Below are 16718 nucleotides of genomic sequence, written 5' to 3' on the forward strand. Positions count from 1 at the left end.
TTGCAATGTCCAAAACTGCAGATCCCAAGCTGGTGCCGCCATTCTCCACTCTCTGTATTTCAGGTAGGGGTTGCACCTGTGTAGGTGCAGTGTCTTGGGCCACATGGTGAATAAGGCTGTCAGCAGACACATCTGAAACAGATGAGTGAGAGAGCTCAAACATCCAGGACAGAGGCATTGTTTGTGTGGCAAAAATCGAGATGGCATCCTTTAATTTAACACACAAAAAGCTGGGCAGTTTGGCAAAACTGCTCCTATTGGAACAGGACCAAAAAAGATGATTTGTATATGGCTGGGAGGTTGCGTGGTGAGAAACAGAACAATAGGTTGAAATGCTACTGGGAGCGATTGTCAATGGTTAGACTATTTGCAAATATTTCCCCCACCAGCTTTTGTGTTTGATGTAACGCGATAAGGGCTGCAGTTAATAGGCCCATAAGTTGGTCCTGAGCCCACTGTGCCGCTGCACCAGACTGAAGCAGCCCAGATAGGCCGATACTGTTCTGGTTCAAGATGACCTGGCTTGGCAGTTGTGGCTGGACTGTTCCTTATGGAGCAGGTTCAAGGCTGATTTGCTTATGTTGGGTCTAGTCTGGGGTAGTGAAATGGGCAAAAAGATGCACTGGAAGGTGTTCCGGAGTAATTTCCAGTGGCTGAAATTAATTCAAGCATTCCATCCATCACTTTTATGTATTCCTCTATGTCCCTCCAAGCCAGGCCACCAGCGACGCAGTGTCTTGGCTTCCTGCCTTAAATTTCAATCTGAACTTGAGAGATTATAGCGAGCATCTGCTGTGCGCGCCTGTATTTTAATTTTCTTGACTCTGACCATTGTTCCGCTACAACAGGGGGTTGAAGGGCATTTAAAACAAAAAAGGTATTGAAACCGTAAATCTGAGTGTAATGGGATCGGGGTTAGAGAGTGAGGGGGCAGGTTCAGAGACGTGGCTGAAAAGAACAAATTATTCTGTTAACTACTTTGCTGGGCTTTCATCTTCAGGGAACTGCATATAAAGTATAACGTACAAAACTTAAATGAAAAATGTATGCAGGTAGGGGGGCGGAGCTAGCTGGCGTCCATGCAAGACGCGTTAGCGCTGAGCTCCTCGCCTGTGCCCCGCCAAACTTCGTCAAAATCATCCTTCTGACACCCTGCCTGCGCTCAAAGTGGTAGCGGACCTCTGGACTGGGCTCCGGTCTGGTGACGGCCCTTTGCCCGGCTGAGATCCGGTGAGGGGAAGATTAGCAGCGAGGCGGACGGCGCTGGGACGGACCAGGCCGCGATCCCCGGACTATCCTAGGGGGCTGCCCGGGCTGCGTCGCATTGCGTGCGGCTCGAGGGGCAGAGGCGGGCTCGGCCTCCTTCAACAGCTGCTGATCGGCTGGGCCTGGTCGGTGCTCACACGACTGGCTCTGGGCGGTGTTGGAGCGGATCGGCTCCCGTCCTGTGCAGCCTCGAGAGGGACAACAGTAAAGGCGTGGGAGAGGCGCGCGCTTGCTGGAGGGAGGCCCAAGTGACCTGCTGGTCTACCGGAGAGGCGCCCTGTTTGCCTGTACCTGGCCCCACGCTGAGTGAGGAGCATGGCGAAACTGTGAGTGTACTGCGCCCTGGAATTGAGGTGGGCCGGCTGCCCAGTCTACGAGAGGTCCAGGAGGGACACTGTTCGGGGTGGCGTCTCGGAAGGAGGGCCTATCTGCATCCCGGTGCGGACAGCCGCCATCTTGTGCACCGGGCTTGCTGCGTGACACCCCGGCCTGGAGTAGCCGCCTCCACAGCACCCACTGCTTGCCCAACTACCAGCCGCAGGTGGTGCGTTCCTGGCTACTGGGCACATCGACCGCATGACCACCAGGAACGCCATGGGAAAAGGCGACAAATCCCAGCCCAAGCTGTCGTTCGACCAACGGAAGGCGAAGGGGGCTGAAGGGCCAGCCCCGGCCACTTCGCCGCGTCCCGCCACCTCTGAGAACTCCCTATGTTTGGAAATCCGCGATATGCTGGGGGTTATGGAAAAAGGCCTGCAAGACAGCATGGCAGCGATCAGTACTAAAATTGATGCCCTGACATATCGGATGGACCGCATGTCCGAGAGAGTTGATAAACACGCGGAGCGGCTGGACATGGCGGAGAGGCGGCTGACGGAGGCGGAGGAGGCCCAGACGGAATGGGATAAAGACCGCAAGCAGTTCGGACGACTACTCCAAGTCATTCAAGATAAGACGGAAGATTTGGAGGCGCGTTCGCGGCGCTCCAATCTACGCATTACGGGAGTGGCGGAATCCACTAGCACCGGTAAAATGGAGCTGTTTGTTGAGAAACTCCTTCAGACCCTCTTAGGGGAGGATGTCTTCTCCCCTATGTTCATTGTCGAGAGGGCCCATCGCACTCTGGGGCCGCGGCCGCAACCAGGACTCCCACCGCGACCAATCATAGCGAAGCTATTGAACTATCGAGATCGGGACTTGGCGCTACGGCTGGCCAGAGAGAAGGGAGACGGACTTCACGGCGAGAGTGCAGGAGGAAAGGAAGCGCTTTGCCCCATACAAGAAGCAACTGAGAGATCTAGGGCTTGACTACGCCATGCTGTACCCTGCGAGGCTTCGCATCAACAGGCAGGGTCACTCTCACTTTTTCACCGACCCCGCGGAACTCAAGAAATCCCTGAAGGTGTGGGAGAAGGACAAACGTAATAGCCAGAGGAGTCAGCGGGAGGACATGGATGCTTCGTCCCAAATGGACGACCAGGAGTAGCTGAGTGAATGGGTGGCGTTGATGGTCTGACAGCGCCTGGTTGCGCCGGGGCCGGGGCACAGTCGGTGCGGGTCCGTCGAGACATGAGTTTGGGGTGAGATCTTTCTGGTTTCTTCCGGGACGGTTTGACTGTGCTGGGGAGTGGGTGGCGTGACGCTCAGCTGGCTATGTGTTGCTGTGGGGTGGACCTTCCCACGAGCGGGAACTACATTAATTGACTGAGAAGACAAGAGCTGGCAGGGATGTCGAATGCTGGGCGGGGGCGGGGTGGGGGAGCGTGAGAAGTTTAAGGTCTTGGACCCATTTTTGAGCTGTTGTCTGGCTAGATACCTCTGCCCCTGTGCTTTTGGCTCCTTCGGGGGCTCTTTGGGGTTTGTAGAGTTTGTTGACGGACAGGGGGGGGATGATGGGGTCTGTCTGACCGGGTTGGGGATGGTCGGCTGTGGGCGGGAGGGAGGTTGTTCTCTAGTTCCTTTGTTGGGTATGTTGTGTATGATGACTGGGGGTAGGGGGGGGGGGGGGATTTGTGTGTTCAAGCACGTGGGAATGTTCAAATATTGAGGAGATTGCGGCCTGCGACGGGGAAATGTGTAATGCTGTGTCTTATTTATTGCCTGGTGCTACCGGTGACTGCCTTCGGCCTGGGGGGCGTTGCTCTCGCCATCTTTAGAGTCACGATGGTACAATCACGATTGCAATGTCGAATGCCGCCCTGAATGATCCTGAGAGGGACCGCTCCTTTGGCCCTGCCCGGCGGCCAGTGGCTTCTGCTGCCTACATGAGGGCCGAACTACTTAAACTTGACCTGGTTGATGTCTGGAGGGAAAAACACCCCACGCTCGGTGGCTTCACACACTACTCGGCTTTTCATAATGTCCACACTCGGATAGACTATTGGTTGGCGACTCCTTCGGTCCAGCGTTGTATTGGCACTTGCGAGGTTCTCCCGCGTACCCTCTCTGACCACTCTCCCGTTATGGTGCATCTCACCACAGCTAGGAGGGGTATCCCGGCATTTACCTGGAGGTTCCCTCCCTTCCCTCCCTTCGCCCTGTTGGATGATCTATTTAGGGGCGAATTGGCAGAGGATATTGAAGGATTCTTTGCCACTAATCTGGGCTCTGTAGATCTCTTCTCCACGGTCTGGGAGACGTTCAAGGTTTTTATCAGAGGTATGGCTATGTCTAAACATTCCAGTGTATTGCGCTCTATTAGACGGGAGTTAACAGCGATAGAAGTCAAGCTGGCGGACTTGGAGAGCAGACAGCTTAGGGACATGCTGCTCACCCCTTTGTTATCAGAGTATCAGACGCTGGCTGACAGGGAGGTTCTCTACCTGGGAAAATATGCGGAGAGGGGGATAGGCCGGGCGCCCTTCTGGCCCGTATGGTCAGGGGTTCTCGCAAACCTTTGGTGATTGACGAGCTGACCCCCCCAGAGGGTGACGTGGTCACAGATGAGGAGCAAATCCTGACAACCTTCAGTCGCTATTATGCTGACCTCTATCGGTCCAAGTCTCTAGGCGCGGAAGATGCCATGGACGACTATCTGGGACATATCGCTATGCCACTCCTGCGGAATTCGGATAGGGAATTCCTGATGGCCCCCTTTCAAGAAGACGAAATCCTGGAGGCCCTAGCAGGCATGCGGGCGGGTAGTGCACCGGGTTCTGACGTGCTCACGGTGGGCTTCTATAAAGCCTACAAGGGAATCCTGCTCCCACACTTGGTCACCCTCTTCGACGAGATCTGTGAAGATGGGGAAATGCCCCTCTCCATGCGGGAGGCACTGCGGGTCACCATTCCGAAGCCGGGGAAACCTCCGAATCAGTGCAGTTCATACAGGCCCCTTAGTCTGCTCAACATGGACGCTAAGATATACGCGAAGGTGCTGGCCAACCGGCTGGCCCTCTTAGTCCCGAAACTGGTGGCACCTGAACAGTCTGGGTTCGTCCCATGCAGGAATCTGACGTATAATATACGCAGAGTCCTGGGCACCATGCAGCATGTGAGGCAGGAGAACAGCGCGCTGGCGATTTTCCTGGATATGGAAAAGGCATTCGACTCTGTTGAATGGCCGTTTATGGTTCGGGTGCTTCGGAAGCTGGGCTTGGGAGAACCATTTCTGCAGAGGGTTGGCGCCCTGTATCACCGTCCGTCGGCCAGACTAAAACTGGGGGATAGGGTGTCGGCACCGATTCATATCAGTAGGGGGACACGGCAGGGATGCCCCCTATCGCCGCTACTTTATGCGCTGGTTGCGGAGCCTCTGGCCTGCGCCATCAGGGAGTACCACAGTTTGGAGGGGATCAGCTTCCCCTGCTATAAGATAGGGATATCGACGTACGCTGATGACACCTTGCTGTACGTCCGAGACCCAGAGTCGAACTTGACTTCGGTCCTCAGAGAGGTGGTCCGCTTTGGCTCACTCTCGGGTCTGCGAGTGAATTGGGATAAATCTATCGCTTTCCCTCTCACTCCTGTGACACAACCCTTCACTATGGAGTACCCCCTAAGGTGGACCACTGATTCGGTCCGATATCTGGGTATTCAGCTGCACACCGAAGGTTCTGGTACGAGATAACTACGGCGTGGCCTTTTCTAAATTGGTAGAGGATGTGGACGCCTGGAGCAAACTCCCGCTGTCCCTCCTGGGCAGGATTGCTATTATGAAGATGATCGTACTGCCCCGGTTCCTGTTTCTCTTCACGAATATACCAGTGGTGCTCTCGAAGGCTTTCTTCAAGCAGCTCACGCAAGTTCTCATTCGGCTGGCATGGGCCGGCAAACAACCTAGAATACGGTGGGCGACGCTGATTCTTCCCTGCGAAATGGGGGGTCTGGGTGCCCCTGACATGGAACGTTACTACCGAGTAGCGCAGGCGGCTCACCTGCATTCATGGGTCCACGGCGAAGCACGCACACCGCACTTGATCCTGGAGCGACTGTTTGCAGACCCGCTCCCTCTTCCAGCCACGATAAGCCTCCCACTGGATCGATCGGTCGGGCGACTCGACTCCCTTAAGGCGACCAACCATGCATGGCATGCACTGATGCGTGCACGCGACTGTGCAAGGTTATACTCACCTCTGATGCCGATTGAGTGGGCGCTCTGGCTAGGACCCCTGAGAGAGAGAGAGGCGTTGTTGAGTCCCTTCGCTCTTTGGGAATCGTGAGGATGGAAGACCTGTTTGTTGAGGGCACACTTAAAACCTGGGATCAGCTTGCTCCGCAGACTGCGGGCCCCTCATTGCTCCAGCAATTTCAGTTCCACAGGCTGCGCTCGGCTTACCGGGAGGAGGTGGGCTTGGCTGTGGAGGAACCCGAGGAGGTCCCTGAGCTGACCTATATTATTAAAACTAAAACTCCGGCTAAGCTACTCTCGAATGTTAACAGGTTGGGAGTGGCGCACCAGCGGCTGCTGCACTCTAAAGCCAGAGAGGCGTGGCAGGAGGATCTGCAATCGCCTATAGACGACATCATGTGGCGATACTGCTGCTCCAGCACCCGTAAGATCTCCCTTAATGGCAGGCACAGGCTGGTGCATTTTAAGTTCCTCCAGAGGGTGTATTACACTCCCGAACGACTGCACCGCTATGGCCTACGGCCCTCGGCGGAATGTGAGCGTTGTCGCACTCTGGTTGCCGACTTTTTCCACATGGCGTGGCTCTGCCCCGGAGTGCACGCATTCTGGCAGGAGGTGTTCGCTGAGCTTGATCAGATGCTAGGGGAGACGCTGCCCCGGGCACCGGCGCTGGCACTGCTCGGTTTTTCTAAGCCACTCCCGCCATCACTTCGCCGGCTGGCCGATATGGCGTTGCTGATCGCCAGGAGAGTTGTGGCGTCCTGTTGGATGCGTGGGCCGCTCCCCACCGTGGAGAGATGGAGGAGGGATCTGCGGTACTGCTGTACACAAACTGAGTTGTACAGTGAATTGCTACCACCTAGGAGTAGACCGAAAAACTTTTGGGACCTCTATAAGGAATATTTACAGAAGGGGGAGGAGGGAAGCTCGGGCACGTCAGAGGTGGTGGATCTTCAGGACCAAGTTTCAGAGTAGAGGGCTGGACGGGCGGGGGTTCCTTCCTATGGGATGAGGAGTGATGGAGTTAGTGGGGGGGTGCTGGGATAGCCTTGCCGTTTCAAAACACGTGAGGGGTATGGAGGGTGGGCCACTGAAGGGGTTAGGCAATCGGGGGTACGGGGTAGGACGGGACACGGTATACACACACCACGTTTATTCTTGTACAGACCAACTTGGCATTACACGGACACACACACGGGTGGGAGGGGGGAGTTTGGAATAGGGGTTTGGGTAGGTTTCTGAATGTTCTTGTTTCCCTTTGACCTTCCATAACAAGAGACCTTGCCTTCGAGTTTTTATTGATGGGTGGTCAGTTGTCGTGCTGCATTGCGAGCTGCCTCCGAGGGGGAGTTAATACCAACAATGCTGTGCTGGTTCCACTACATTTTGCCGCCGGGCCCCCGGGATGCCGGTTACTATGGCTGTGTAACACTTTTGACTGAGGAGTTATTGAGCTTTGTGTAGCCAAGCAATGTACGTTTGTCAATACATATGTAACGACGATGACTTTGATGTTAATAAAGGTCTTTAAAAAATAAAAAAATTAATGTATGCAGGTTAAACTAGTGGGTTGGAAATGCACTCTTAACATTATGAAAGGGTTAATGTGACAGCAGATTTCTGTGCGTGTGAAACTAGAGTATCAGAACTGAATCATGGTTGGTGTTGTGAGTAATAGGGATATGTATTTGCAGTGCTGAGAGGTCTATGCCAGCAACATAAGGCATCGTGAATAAGTTTATTTAAAATTGTATTAAATTATAAGACTGACGGAAAATGTCCAAAACGATTTAGCATGTAATAAAAGCTAGTGCTTTCAAAATATACACTTTTGTGTAACAGACTATACCTGATGCAAATCTTTCTTATAATTTTATATTGAAAGGATGAACTCCAGAACTTAGCTAGTAAAACCTTTATGTTACCTCTCAAAAATAGCAATACAATGGGGTAGGGGGTGCACAGCCAGTCTGTATCTTGGTAGAGAAAGTTACGTAAACATAAATGTTTTGGATGATTTCAAATGGTCGGGTGCTCCTTTAGGTAACATGTCTGCCCAGGCACGTCAAGAAAGTAATCATGAAGAAGTGCAGCCAGCCACTGGAGAGTGGGTGCATCCCTAGGTAGGGCACACCTTTGGTTCTTGAAAAGAAGACTCCTCAAAAATAGCACATTTTGATCAACATCAATCCCAAACCGGATATGCCTGAAAACATAATTTGCGTGTCTCATAAACATGGAAAATGAAGTGCTAAGCTTCACAATAACCAGACTTTGGTTCAGCTCAACATAAACTACTGGTTCTCTATTTCAGTGAGGGTAGTTCTCATGTATCTTTTTGGAGAAAATTGTCAGTTTGTTTCTTATATTAAAATGGCAGCATAATAAATGTAAAAAGTGTGTTGGGGAGGCAAGAGGCATCCTTCATTTGTGTTGATCCTTTTTATCTACTCATACAACATGTATGAGAGATCTTGTATTTAAAAGTAGCTAAAAGCCCACAAAAAAATGCTGCTTTGTGCTTTTAAATGGTCACTGAACTCCTCAGCGACTTGAAACAATCCATTATCACAGAATGCATAATGGAGGACTTGGCCCAGATCAGACAGGCAGACAAGTGACAGTCATGTTTGAATACTCACAAGTGATGGTGATGCCTTGCTGGGTAATCCACGGTGACAGAAGTCCAGAGATCCCTTCAAATGCCCTCTGGCACCGAAGAGCGCGATCTGGGATGCGTTGGCCTGTGCAATGTACACTATGGCCACATTATGAAAAAAGTCTGTGCCCTCCCATGTCCCTTTTCTGCGTACTCCAATTGCCTTTTCCAACGAAGCCCTATCCTTATCTGTCCTCTTAATTTGCCTTTTCCAACGAAGTCCTGCCCTGGTCTGTCCTTGTAATTCCAGTCTTGACCAACCTCCCCGTCCTAATGCAAATATCCACTCTCAGTTATTAGCTCTATAACCAGGAATCTACATTGCCGTTTCCGCCAATATGTGTTAATTCTTAACTACGAGTTCTTACCCCTTTTTGTCACTCCCTTTCGCGACAGAAATAGCACCCGCTAGTTATTATTCCCGTTTCTCTATTTGTCTCCCTGCCTAGTATACTAACATCTCTATCCTCTTGCCACCCAGCTATTAACGCCCGCCATTATGTTCTATTAACGCCCCCGTCTCCCATGACCGTCCCTTGCAGTTAACGTATCTCCAGATGTTTACAGCCACTCTCCTATGAGTCAATAACCCTCTGTATTTTTTCTTGCTAATAATCTACCACCAATAAATCCCTTTTTCCTCTCGTCTCTCCTTATCCCTCTGCCCCTCCGCTGGCCCTTCAAACTTCTCGTTCTTCTTAGATGCTTTATTAATGCCTCGCCTGTTGGTAAATTCCACCTTTCAGTGCTAACGCCCTTAACTTGGTCCTCCTCTTCTTCAACTGGGGATAACGGTTGTCGTTACTTATCAATGCCCCTCCTTTGGTCCTCTCCCTGAATGTTAACGTCCCTTCAGTCTTGTGGCCCCGCCCTCCCCCTCCCTAAAGCCTACTTAGATGATCCCGCTTCTGTGCCTCGGCGCGTGCTCAAAACCCCCGTAGCGCCGCGCGTTCCAGCCAGTGAGGTCACAATGCTCCTGCCACGCGCTGTCGTGCTGCCACAGAGACGTCACGGGACCGAAACGCCCGTCTGAAAGTAAACGAAGGACTACGGTACCGAAGGGCTCGTCTGAAGGTAAACGAAGGACTAAACTGTGACAGAATATCGTAAGTGACAACGAAACGGAAGACGGACAACAGCCCAACTTGAGCTGCGAAGAAACGTTTCAGCCATATTGGAAATTAAATCTAAAATGTATTTAAATCTACACTTCATAGCAAACAACCACAACATTGAATTAAATAAGTGTCCTAGAAGAAAAAATATATGTTTTAAATATATTCAGTAAATATAGCAGTCTACTAATTTCGATTAGAGTTTGAATATCGATATGTATTTACAAACCAAAAACAAAACATCATATTTAAATAAAGTCAAATGAGCAAAAAAAAAAAAAAAACAAGCATTTACAATGCAATGGTTTCGCCTTTTGAAAAGTTTGAGCTATTGGCATTGTAAATGACATTTGTATTTATGCGTTGGTTTTGAAAACAGATAAATAAATGGCATTGTAATTTACAATGCCAATAGTTTAATCTCAGGCAAATGCCACACAAAAACACACAGACCCACACACCGAGCCACACACACCAACAGAGCCCCCCCCACACACACACACACACAGAGCCACACACAGAGCCACACACACACAGACCCACACACACACAGACCCCCACACACACAGACCCCCCACACACACAGACCCACACACACAGACCCACACACAGAGAGCCACACACAGAGAGAGCCACACACAGAGAGAGCCACACACACAGAGCCACACACTCAGAGCCACACACACCCACCCAGAGCCACACACACACACCCAGAGCCACACACACCCACCCAGAGCCACACACACCCACCCAGAGCCACACACACACTCAGGAGAGCAAGCACAGCGAGGGGGCAGGGAAGCAAGCACAGCGAGGGGGCAGGGGGGCCGGGGAGCAAGCACAGCCAGGGGGCAGGGAAGCAAGCACAGCCAGGGGGCAGGGGAGCAAGCACAGCCAGGGGGCAGGGAAGCAAGCACAGCCAGGGGGCAGGAAAGCAACACAGCTAGGGGGCAGGGGAGCAAGCACAGCCAGGGGGCAGGGAAGCAAGCACAGCCAAGTTTCCAGTGCTTGGCTATTCTGAACAAACCATTGGTATCTGGCCTGCCACTCAAACGAAAACAACTCCCAGAATACCTTATATGAGCATTGGTACCCAGGAACCTGCACTAGCCTAACTGACTTGATAAAGTAACAGTGACCAAGTGGTCTCACTAGTAGTGTGACACCTTGAGCCAGTTCGGACCTTTTATACAATCGCACTTTTGACTCTGGGAATAGTGAGTCGTTGACTTGTGACTGCAGTATGCGGCTACAGATCCCTACGCACATCGCAACAGCTGGTAAACGTCAGACAGTATAGTGCTACCTATTGTGTGTGGGAAGAGGGGGTGCACACTGGTTCCAAAATGCTTGGGCATATCTTCAGCCCTGACTATTTATAGGTGGGGGGAGCCAACATGTTAACAGGCAGAGCAAGGAGCAAACGAACCATAACAACCCTGCCACTGATAACTGGGTGCGGATTGTCTTGCTATTGTCTGGGATTTATAGCCCCAATATAACCAAGCCACACAAATACGAAAAGTATCAATAATAGAAGTACAAGTACATACATGTATACGCATTTAATACAAATTATTCAAATATACTTTGATACCTTATGTAAACAGTTCAATAAACAGAAAAAAAAAACTTACACCCAATAACTGACAAATGACTAGGAACTTGGCCCCACTATCCAATTCATTCAAACGCCTCACCCATACCTACACACCACAAACACAAACCATACACATGCTATTTATTATCACCTACCACACTACATCTCCTTTGGTACCCTCAATACACATAAAGGTAAATAATTACAACAGGGGCAAAATAAATACATCAGGATAAAGATAAAAGCAGTCTAGCGCTGGATAGGTTTGTCAGTATTGAGGTAGATGGGTTTCTTACTCTCCTGTTTAAATCAATAGGTTCATACTTTGTCTTGAATTCCTGGCGAATGAGGTTCACGGGCAGCAAGCTAAGCCACTTGAAAGTTAAATCATTTGGGGCTTGAGGGTCCAAAAGTTATTCCCGCTCAGCTAGAGCCACACATTTGGCTCGAGCCTTGCCTACCTCTGCTGCATCTTCAGCCCCAAGTACCCCACAGCAGAGCACCTGCTGCTTGAATAGGTCTGTGTCTGAAACCTGGTTAGTGGCATATACACTCTGAAAATCCTCATGACATTTACACAGATGCGCAGAGTACAACATGTATATACTCAGTGTGTGGGAAGGTGTGACGATTCAGGAGACAAAGTCTTGTGGGTCATTATGACCCGCCCCCTATTAAAAATAGTATTCCTCTCCCATGTAGGGTTTATTGCATTATCTTCCTGCAAGTGCATTGCAGGCATTTAAGACGACACCGCACAATCCCATTGCATAGGCCACAGTGAACAGCAGTGATTTAGTTCCAGAAGACACAGCTTTACTACGGCACAAACATTGGATTTGCACTGCAGCAATAAAGCCTGCATATGTGCTAGTTAATACACGTGCCAGGCGAAACCTAAAAAGGGTCACCTTCTGTAATCAAAGAGGAACACTGGGAGAGCGTGTGAAGAAAAAAAAGGTTACCCGATGCAGGACATATACACACATTGAACAAATGTGTAATAAACATCAAGGGGACACAGGTGCAGAATGTGTGTGATTCATAAATGATAAAGTACATTTACTCTTGGATATGTGCCCTTTTTATCACTTAGACTCGTTCAAAACAATATCCCATTTAAATTAGGGTTCATTAGTCATTCCCTTATGTAGGATTATTTGCATGTCACCCTTTTACCACTGTTTCTCTAAAATGTGTTCATCCGAGGAAACGCTGGACCCCAAAAGTCATTATAACGCATTCATATTGTTGAACATCCATCCTTTATAGCTGATTCTCTCAAATTGATATATATGGCACCGTAGCAAACATCGATGCGGGTCAGCACAGAAAACAATGGGCTTTAAAAACATATTTTGCTTCATTTTTGTTTTTCCAAATTAAACATTGTAAATGTAAATGTAGTTGAGTTTATATAGCGCACAGCTACCCGCAGTGGGTTTCCCGGTGCTTGCTTAGGGAACCCTTCCTGGTATTCCCCTCTGAGATAGCAGGGTATCCACAAGGTGAAAGTCAGGCATCCCGCCGCGAGGGGCCGTTGTGGAGATTAAGCAAGCTATTGCCCAGAGTCGCAGAGTGTGAACCCGTGAGTCGAGGAGGCACCGGGGCGAGAATTATCGAGTCCGTGGAATTTTTTAGCCCAAGACCCCGCCGAGGCGGGGAATTGAACCCTGGTCCAGGAACGATCTCAGCTTCCGGGTCTGCTGCCTCTAACCCCTGAGCCACACTTCTCCACTTGTTTTTTGTAAATCGTGTTTACTAAAAACCTCTCCGAAAAATTGATTAACCTCGTACCTCGTAAATCTCTCTCCCTCTATTGCGCAATCCACTACTTTAGAAAAACTCGCCTTCTCTCACTGCCCCTGAACAATGGTGACTCTTGTAAGTAGCTTCTTCCTGTCACTCGCCAGCAGTCAAATCATATTCAGACGTCAGTTGCGGGGCACTCTCATTGTGCCAAGTCCTTCCCTGTGGCGTGGCTCCAGGCCACAGCCATACTCAAACAAGCAAATTTCTCACAGTGCTGGTCAGTGGGACATAAAGGAGTAACATACGGTGATCACACTTTCAAAACCTAAAACCAGGACATTTCACAAAAATAGAAGTAGGACTACAATTTCACATCGATCAAAGGGCACAGAATGATTTCAAAGACCCAAGGGTATTTGTGTGCTTAATAAATCGCTTAAAGAAATAAAGAAATAAATAAATACATCGCTTACCAATGTAGAAAAAACAGATATAGAGGCACTAAGGGAAATAAATTAAATACAACTTTTGCACAGACTACTGTAAGTGCTAATTGGATTGGTTTATGAAAAGACTGGTACCAAATTCTGCAGTCGAACACATAAAAGTTTGTGCAGTTTCCCCTTTCTGAAAACCGGGGCAGTGACTTAGTAAATTTGGATTCAGCCTGGACAAATGTTCAAAAACTGGGACTTTTCCTGGCGAAATCCGGGACGCTTGGACACCCTAGGTTTGGAATACATACTCATTCAATCCATGGCCTCTCTGCAGATTCCATAGAGCCATGGAAAGTCGTGCCAATTGTAATTATAAGAAAAGTATGTGAAGGGGTACACAGCTGTCAAGAAACTGACATGATGAAAGTTAAAGAAACATTCAGCGAGTTCAGTCAGTGGGTGCATTGTGAGTGTGCAGGGAGATTGGTGGATTGAGGAAGGTGCAAGGAAGTATACGGCAGGAGAGAGTGAAAAGGGGGTGCAGAGAAGAGGGAAGAGGGGTGAGATATGCGCATGCGCACGTTTATGCTGATCACCCGTTGTGCGTGGCTCGGGCAGGTTTTTTTCTGTGGCCCCTTGTGTGCCGTCTAAAAATCACGTTTAGAGGCGCCAAGCATGAAAGGAAACAGTAGCCCACCAGGAAGCGGCGCTCCTCATCACGGTCGAGTTGACACAATTGTTCCTATGAGCTGCGGATATATTGTATTCCTCCACCCCCAAAAAAATCGGTTTTCCATGAAAAACAGCCTTCCTCCTCTGCAGGTATATCAGTGGTCTAATGCAGCCCCTGCTGGGACGTGCGTTTAACTTCAAAATCACAGGTTCAAACGTGTCGGATGACACCACCCTTCATTCTTCAGTGGTCGATGCAAGGAGTACCGGAATCTGCAAACAGTAAACATCGATTACCTGTGTTTTGTTTTGTATTTTGCAGTTTTATACAGCGCGAACTCGACCCGAAAGCTTTACATGAGCACTAGTTACATTACACAAGGACACATTCGTGTTTGGTAGGCACGGAGAGATTGCATGATTTGGGCAGAATCACAGAATGTTGAGCCGACGCCGAGATTCGAACTTGGATCCCCAGTTCCATAGTCGACAACTCTGGCCCTTACGGCACATCTTCTTCCCATAGCGCCAAAACGCGCCTCGGGGTGAATGCGCGCTACACAAATAGAGGTTTATGATCTGTTTCTTCGCCACACGCTCCTCTCTCCCCTGTGTATAGAGACAAGAGAACAGTATTTACTAGCTCTAATCGATTTCTGGTGAATTCACAGTGTTCCTGCCTTTTTAGGTCTCGCCTGTCGATGCGCATGCGCATCGAGCTTGCAAGCCTATTGCGGCTTTAACAACGTTTAACTAAGAAGCAAGGAATCGTGGCGATTCCTTGCAGTGCCCGTGACTTTTAAGCTCAATGCGCATGTGCATTGAGCTTAAAAGCGCGTGCACATCAGTTCCCTCAGCCGCACTCCAGGCCCCTGCTGTTTTCACACCCCCTCCCCGCTCCGCCCCCTCCCCTGCCCGCCGTGTCGCATTTCTCCTCCCCCCTCCCCTTCTCTGCCTTCCCTCCGTCTTGTCTCTTCACTTCGCCGTGCCTCCCCTACTCTCCTCCCCCTCCTCCTCCTACTCTCCTCCCCCCTCCTCCACCTACTCTCCCGAGCGAGCTTCAATCTTGTTTGTAAAAGAGATAACTTGCCAGTTTTATAAAGTCAAGTTCGGAATACATTACATTGTCCCAAGATGATTTACGAGCAGGTAGAGGAAATGCGCCATGATTCTGTTATCCCTCCCGCCGTTCACTGCTTTGGTTCCCGCTGCCATATTAGCATGCAGCTGTGTGAAATAGCAGCGGAGTTTACACAGATACGGAAAAAAAAAAAAAAAAAAAAGATAGTTCTGGTGCGCCATGGCTGCACCAGCTTCAAAAAACAAAGGGCATGATTCCAAAGGGGAATATGGAGGGACTTACACAAAAGGCCACAGACAGCCGTAGTTTTCAATAGGCTCTAACGCAGATCGGAAATGCGGCACTTTTTACGCATGTTCATAATGACAAAATGAATCTGCACGCGAGACGCATGTGCAAAAATTGCTGTTCTAACATGCGTTTGTCACTTGCACAGAATATGCACCAGGTACCGGTGGTAGGGGTGTGGGAGGTCCTGTGATTTGCACCTGATACACTTTATTTTCATTGGACAGTGTTAAGCCAGCAGTAGGAGACAGAAGTGTCCCCGCTGAGTGAGTTGAAGGTCAAACCTATGCCTCTACTCTTGTACGCCATGATCAATAGAGTAGAACATTGTATGTGTACCTCATAAGGGATAGGAATGTAATTCAATCGATTAAGGTGCAGGCTGTTTCAAGGTCCATACGTGTCAAAGCTTCTCCCATGTGTGATATGGGCGCATAGATGGGGGCACTCTGACATCAGCAGGACCCGTTCCTTCACCCATATGCCTCGCTTTATCATTTCATTTTGGGGTTTTGAAAAGTGTGAGCAACTATTCCTTTGGCGGCCTCGGAGCCTCACGGGAGCCAGCGTTTATAGAGTAGCAGCTGCACGCCCACTGCTCTGATATGCACAGTCCGGCATGGTTAACACCCCAGCCCCACCCCACAAAATCCAGGCCTGCGGCCAAAACGAATTAGAGCAGGTACGATTATTATTTCGCCGTTACATGCCATTAATTTCCCTTTCACGCACGACCTTGTACACTCTGCTGCACTTTATATGTGTTCAAATGAAGATGGAAAGTGCATTCCTCGGGCTTTGTAAGTTATCCACGGTGTACTTCCTTGTGGCAGCGCCTGCATTGCATATTACTTACTTGTCGTTCCAACTGATCTGCAAATAACACATTTGCATCACCAAAAGTGGAAATAAGCTGCCATTTTCTCAACTTCTGTGTGTACTGTACCGTAGCCCCCACAAAAGTCCCACAGTCAGCAACAGTGGTAACATCTCTTGTTTATTTTCTCTTCCTTGTTTGTTATATCTTCCTCCGCATTGCTGGCTCGCCCCTCCCCCTCCACAGCGGCCCTTATTGTCACCTCGGCTTACACTCACCCCTCCTTTCTCCCCTTTAGGCTGCTTTCGGATGCTTTGTTCGCAGCTTGTCATTTACTTTTGCATTGTGGGCGTATTATGATTATATTTCTTAGGGAAGGGTAGTGCTAGTCCAAGGTACATTGCGCGCTCCCACCTTTCTCTGGCCTCGTCTTAATTTGTCTCTGTAAATAATTAAAATTT

At 49.7% G+C, this 16718-nt stretch overlaps 1 protein-coding gene across 2 annotated transcripts in view; it reads right to left on the reverse strand.

Moving 5' to 3' along the window:
• Window positions 1-9522, reverse strand: part of LOC144770575 (carnitine O-palmitoyltransferase 1, liver isoform-like) — a 525217-nt gene extending 515695 nt beyond the window's left edge. Inside the window, exon 1 of one of the 2 annotated variants that reach the window (XM_078655216.1) lies at window positions 8479-9522. The gene's annotated coding sequence lies outside the window, so the exon portion shown is untranslated. The remainder of the gene's footprint in view (window positions 1-8478) is intronic. The other variant, XM_078655221.1, reaches the window with a different exon arrangement.
• Window positions 9523-16718: the final 7196 nt, after the last annotated feature.

This window comes from Lissotriton helveticus, chromosome 7, assembly GCF_964261635.1.
Source record: "Lissotriton helveticus chromosome 7, aLisHel1.1, whole genome shotgun sequence".
Classification (NCBI taxonomy): domain Eukaryota; kingdom Metazoa; phylum Chordata; class Amphibia; order Caudata; family Salamandridae; genus Lissotriton; species Lissotriton helveticus.